The 6329-nt window shown below is 49.2% G+C and overlaps 1 long non-coding RNA gene across 2 annotated transcripts; it reads left to right on the top strand.

The window, feature by feature from the left end:
- Positions 1–734: 734 nt before the first annotated feature.
- LOC115252289 (uncharacterized) lies at positions 735–6265 on the top strand. Of its 2 annotated transcripts, XR_003890692.1 has the most exons (4): positions 735–1166; positions 5133–5312; positions 5403–5741; positions 5838–6265. It is a non-coding gene; the product is annotated as an uncharacterized lncRNA (long non-coding RNA). The 2 variants fall into 2 exon arrangements; XR_003890691.1 differs by lacking the exon at positions 735–1166 and having other exon boundaries at positions 5014–5312.
- The last annotated feature ends 64 nt before the right edge of the window (positions 6266–6329 follow it).

Here is a 6329-nt window from a genome sequence, read left to right on the forward strand (position 1 = left end):
GGTCTAAGGACTCCATCCCAGAATTACCTGCACCAATCAGCTTTGTCTGTTTCCTGTCAACCGCAGGGGCACCAGAGGTGATCTGGCCAGGGGGCAGGGTGACGCCCCGCAGGGGTCAAAGGGCGCCCACGCACCCACAGGTGCACCGAGCTGCAAACATGATGTCATCGTTTTGTTATAAATAAAACACATCAAGGAAGGTGGTTCAGCGGGGGAGGGGCGGACCCTAGAGAGGCTGTCGCTCCGCTGCAGGGTTCTGAGCCTCGGCCCCGACGTAGAACAAGGAAAAAACCAAATAATCCTGTTCTGAGCCAAGATCCAGGGGTGTTAGCAACATGCTAACCGCTATGTTTACACAGCAGGAACAACAATTAACCTCTGGGGTTTTGGCTCCTTTTGTCTGCTAATCAGATTTCTCGGACAGCCTCTGAGCGCCGCGCCGCTCCGCGCCGTAATCACGCCTCCCGCTGTGCTAATTCAGAAGCTCTGATTATGTCGAGAAATTCCTTTGATGATGACCCAGTGAACCCGTCCCCTCTACGCCGCTACGCCACCTCTGTTTTAAACTTCATCTCAACCTGAGCTTCCGCACTGCTAATGCTAACGTGGCTATGATGGCTAACCCGATCTTATGAAATTAAACTCGTCGTATGTTCTTCAAAACGGGCTCGAGACTCTTTTACAACAAGTTGAGATGAACTTTTCTACCTGCTATCACTTAACGCTCGCTCATTAGTGACGGGGGATTTATTAGCTTAATCCATCGGTTGCATTTTTGATAGAAATTTCCACATCGATCATCGGTTACCAGCCGACTTTTACAGGAACTAGACAGTAAAAGCACAAAAGTAATGGTTGCTAAGGTGGAACCGGCGTTAGCTTCATGTCGTGTGAGCACAGTAGCATCAGAGCCACAGTTGAAGGGGAAATGTCTGTTTTTTTCTTAGCTGCTCGGCTAACAGAGGTCAGCTCATGTCCTGGAAGCGTATCCTGCTCCTCCAGTACCCGGGGACCCAAATTCTCCCGCTTCTGCTCGTGCTCGGAGACCCAGCGGCGGCGGGAATATATCAAACGACAGTCGTGAGGCTCCTGCAACGGTTGCCGGGGATAAATGAAGCGTGCGGCTGCGCTACAGCGGCTTCTCTACGCCCAACACGTCAGAAGAGGTGACGCTTCTCGAGCTTCTCGAGGAGCAGTTTCCGCCGGCTCCGCTAATGACGAGTTGGTTCTTTTATCGAAAGTCGGTGAGCTGGATAAAACCAGACAATCCAGTTTAATCTCCCCGAAAAAAGGAAAGCTAAAGACGGCAGCAAATCAAGAGCGGCGGAGGGAAAAAGGCGCCGGGAGTTCAGCCGTAATTAAAGATGTTTTTATTTCCTCTTGTCCTTCGGTGTCCAGTAACGACTCTTCATCGCCCCCGGTCTCATTAGCAGCTCTCCATCATTCACCATCTGAGCGCTAAATGGCTACATGAGTGGGTGGTCTGCGCTCTGCTGCCCCCCACCTGCTGCCCCTCAGTGACCCTTCACACCGGCTCAGTCGCTCCTGTTTTGAGGCGCTCGTCTGGAGCTGAGGACCCTCCTCCTCTAACGTGAAATTTAACGTGATTGGCGGCGTCAAACGGCTCGAACCCGAGCTCCTTTCTGCTCAGCGGCTCTGTGGAGGGTGATTTCCATTCCTTGCGTTGCCATGTCAACAGCCGTTTCTTCTATTTCCTTTGATTTCTGTTCTGTGGTCCGTCTGATTCAGATTCTGTTTGGTTTACACCTGCCGGTTATTACTGCGTTTGTAGCCACGGCAACCGCGACAAGAAAGGCCTGTGAGGGCTCAAAGCTCAAAGGTGATGAAACCGTTTTTTAAAAATATAGAACCAAAAAAAAAAGCGTCAAAGAAATTCACTCTTTTCTGTTTCCCTGTTAGCGTGTTTACATGTACTAAGCTAGCCGCGCCTGTCCCCGTCAGCCATCTGTCCCCGTCAGGAATCAACGTATGGACGTTCATTTGACCGATTTATGTCGCTGGAGTTCTGAGGCGATCCTTGAGATATCTAAAAATAGAGGCGCTACTCCCCCACATGCTGGTCAGGACGCGTCCAGGACGCCTGGGGACACCTCGGAGACATTAGACGTCTTGTGGACTTCAGGAGTTCATACTTGGAGGTCCGTACTTTGAGGAACGGACTTCCTGCTGTCTGTGACTACGACAAAATGCATTGTTGGGTATCTGATCTCAGCGAATCACTAGCCTGCAAACAAACATCCGCTGGCGTATGCTAGCTCCATTGCTAGGTAAGCTAATCGTGACAATAATGGCGAACGAAGATAATTAGACCCCAGCAGATGCAATAATGAAATATTTCCGCTGTTTTTTTTTCTTCCCTCTTTTTCGACTGTATTTCACAAATTGGAAGCTTAAATTTACCAAAGTCGACAAAACCTGCTGCCATTTTTTACGAGACAGCGATCACGTTTTGATGAGAAGCTTGAGGTTGGAGGAAAGTTCGAGATGCAGCAGTTGAACAAAAAACACAAAATTCAGCGGGAGCTAACCTTGTTCTGGCACCCAGTCGATTTTTTTGTTGACTGACACTTCACACCTGAGGACTGACATGAGGTAATCACGCCTATTTTAATGCTAATTTGGCATTAGCCGTCTCTGTCTGGTCCAGGAGGAGCGCTGCTAGTGTGGCTAATCCCAGAAATTGAGCTCAGTGTTAGCACGCTTCCCTTCACTGCGTCGCCGAAGCGTTCGTGTCCCCGAGTGGTGTTCAAATATTTACCCAGCTGATTGACATCTGCTACGAGTCTCGAATGAGGTCAAATCGTTAAAAGGAAAAAAAAAAAAAAAGACAAAAAATCCAACGCTGGCTGAAGCGGAGCAGATCTCACAAGGGGAGCGTCCACCAGTGAGGTCATGTGACGTCTTCACCCTCGGTGATTCTCCTCCTGCAGCGTGCGTCGAACTCCGAGAACGCCATTGTTCCACCGTCACTGTTCTCCATCCGTCCCCGGGCCCCCTAACAGCCAACACATTGATTCAGTCCACAAACTGCGTGTGTGTGTGTGTGTGTGTGTGTGTGTGTGTGTGTGTGTGTGCTGTCCTGGGCTGAACTCTGCAGCAGTCGTGGCAAAAGCTGCTCGCTGCTGACGGAGGGGAGAGCGTGGCGGTGGTTGGACGTGGGACAGACGAACAGAGGTAGAAAATTAGGCTCGATGAAAACGGGGAAATCAAAAATCCCACAAAGGCGGCGAGTTAAGCGCTGATTGTCGGAGGAAAAACGGCAAAACTGAACTTGGCGCTGGAGGCTAACTGCTGTCGAGGTCGACGGAGCCGCGCAGCCAGCAGACGCGTTAGCTAGTGGCTAACCGGTAGCACGTTGAGAGGTGAAGGTGAGAGCAGAACCCGACGAGAGGATTCGGGGTGACGGTGGAACAAAGGTGGAACTAGAAGAAAGGTGGAGAGGAATGCAGGAAAGGGGGAGGGGGAAGAAAATAGGTGCAACGCTGCCAAGGCGTAAAAGGCGTAGAGGCGCTGAGCCGCTGCCAACGCTGTGATAATAGGTGATAATAGCTCAGAATGCTAAACCCGTAACACGGCCCAGAACCAGTAAACCAAGCAGGTGGTTCCTCAGCTGGGTTCTAATCTGCCTCGGACTGTTCTGGAGGTGCTAAAGGATTTGGCTGATTTCAGACCTGAGCCACGTTATTCGCTGCTTTTAACGCCGATTTTAAATCGTTGGTTTTGTCCGTAAAGTTTTGCGCAGATGAGACGACGCCTCCCGAACCCCCGACTCGGTCTTCCGTGGAATCGAACCGTCTTGTCGGCTCAAACGTTCTGCCACTTCGAGGGAACCCGAATCTCCGCTCGCTGTCGGTTGCGTCCGAGCCACGATCAGACGGCGGGAGGATTGAGACGGAGCCAAGGAAAACCCCAAACGCTTCCGAGCGATCCGGATAAAGGAGCGCATCCAGGAATGTTAATTTCAGAGGGCTGCTGAGTCTTGGCAGCGAGATTCGCTCTTCTGAAAACGCGCTATCGCCTCCACGCGGCCGCGGCTCCAACTTCCTGTTCTGTGGAAACCATGAAAGACGGCGCTGATGGCTTCAAATCATCCAATTTCATCGGAAACACTGCATATCTGCCCAGCTAACCGCTACATTAGCATCGCTTTGGGCAAAAAAAAAAAATCAGCGTGAAACAGAGCGACAGCTCATCTCGCCGCTCTCCTGTCGTGGTCGGCTAGCGATTAGCGATAGCCGCAAACCGGATGACTCTGGTAAGAAGCCGAGACGCTCCGTAGTTACTGAGAAATATTTTCATCTCTCAGGGTTTTAATCTCCCAGAATTATGTTCATATTCCAACTCGGCGGACAAATGTTAGCATCTGACGGAAGGAATGTGTGGGAAAGGCTGCGATCCAGCTGCTCCGGTCCCAAACGGAAACACGTGGAGCTCCTCCAGCTGTGCCCCGGTGATTAACCATCAGGACTCTGGAGACCACTTCCTGCCTCCCAGCTCTTCTTTTACTGTCAGGTGCTTCACAGTGAACGTGGAACACCTGTGTGGAGCTTCAAAGGAGACATTTGTCTTTTCATCCAGGCAGCTCGGTGAGGGGGTGCAGGGGATTATGGGTAATCGGACAACAGAGACAGACAGTTCGCCGCGTTTGGTGCCTTTGTTCACCTCCGGAGTCGCTGCACCTGTGTAGCACAGGGACGATGTTTAACCTCCTGCTTTCCAGAAAAAATCTAATTAGGAGAATAAACCCCCCCAAAAGTAACATTAGCTTGTTTTGGGGCCACGAATCCACCACAATCGTAGTTTATCTCGTAAACTACCGTTGTGACGTCACCGTCGGCCATTTGCTGTTGCGCAATTCAACAATCAACTCCCAACATTCACGTCGACAACGGAATTTGAGCATTTTCCGAACTCCCTCCCAGCCTGTTGCCGCTCTCACCGCGATGATCTCGAGGCAAATGAATTCTTTTTTATTTTTTTAATGCAGTTATTTAGCGAGTGAAAACCAGAAACGTTTCATGTCTCGTGAGAACCACCACAATCACGGACGTAAATCTCCGGATTTTCAGGATGAGCTCAGTTCTGACCTCCCAACTCTTGGAACTCTTCAGTTCTCAGAGTGCTGCCGCAACCAGAGGCCAACGTTCCTCGGGAGGCAACATCTGGAGTGACCACGAGCTCTGAGACGCGTGTGATGACGGCGAGTTGGAGGCAGATGTGAGGCTGCCGGCAGATCTTCATGTTCCTCATTCCTGAAGGGAGCCGGAGAACCGTTCCACACAAACACGACGGTGCGTTCAAGGAACCCACAATCCTGAAGTTTCTGGAAGAGTCAGATTCTGGAAAATCAAATAATTGTCAAAACAATTTTCACTCCACAGGGAGAAAAAAGAAAGGTTGCTGGACAGATTCCCTCCATTTGGTGCCGGGTGGTGCAGATGGAGGCCATCGGGTTTAGGATGCATCTGGAAGCAGTCGGGAATGGAACCGTCGCCATCTTGTGCGGATGCTGTGTGGGAGCTTGTTAGCGCCGTATCCAAAACAAGGGCACAGCTGGAGGAGAACCAGATGTTGCCACTGGCAGCAAATTCTCCAGGAGTTCCTCCGAGTTCGGGTGGAATGTTACCACATGACGTCAGTGCCAGATGGTTTACGGATCAATGATCGGAATTAAGACTTTGGAACCCTGCAGAACTCCCTGCCAAAATCTCCTGAAAAAAGTGCTTAAAATCTTTTTCTTTTTTTTTTTTTAATTCTAAAACAATGTGAGGAATCTTCTCAGATCTTTAATTCCTCAGTATTATTCTGTGTTGCAGCTCCAAAGTTGGAAGTTCTGGAGGTGACGGAACAGCACAACGGTGAGGTAAGAGTCCACAAAGGCAGGGAATAATCTGGATGAAGAGGAAATTAGGAATATCTGTGAGATGGAACCTTTTTCTTGTCTTCCTCTTTATTTGATGAATTTCTCTTATTTTAAACCAGAATTTTTTTTAAAGTGACTTGAAAGTTTTCAGAGGAAGAAATAGATCAGATTATTTTTTGATCTAATCTGACTCCAGCGAGGAATCGACTCCAGGTTTGAGTGTCGGAAAAATGATGTAAAAAATGTTTTGCAGAGATTCCAAATTCAAATTGGAAAAACGACACGTAAAAAAAAAAAAAGTCCAAGTTTTACCAGCGAAATGTGTTTTTTCCCGTTTGTTAGAATTTGGCGAACAGGAAAACAGAGAGAAATCCTAAATAAATGTGAAGAAATTTTTTAAAAAAAACGTAAAACTTGAACGTCAGAACTTTTTGTTCCATCCAAA

This window comes from Takifugu rubripes, chromosome 14 (genome assembly GCF_901000725.2).
Source record: "Takifugu rubripes chromosome 14, fTakRub1.2, whole genome shotgun sequence".
NCBI lineage: Eukaryota > Metazoa > Chordata > Actinopteri > Tetraodontiformes > Tetraodontidae > Takifugu > Takifugu rubripes.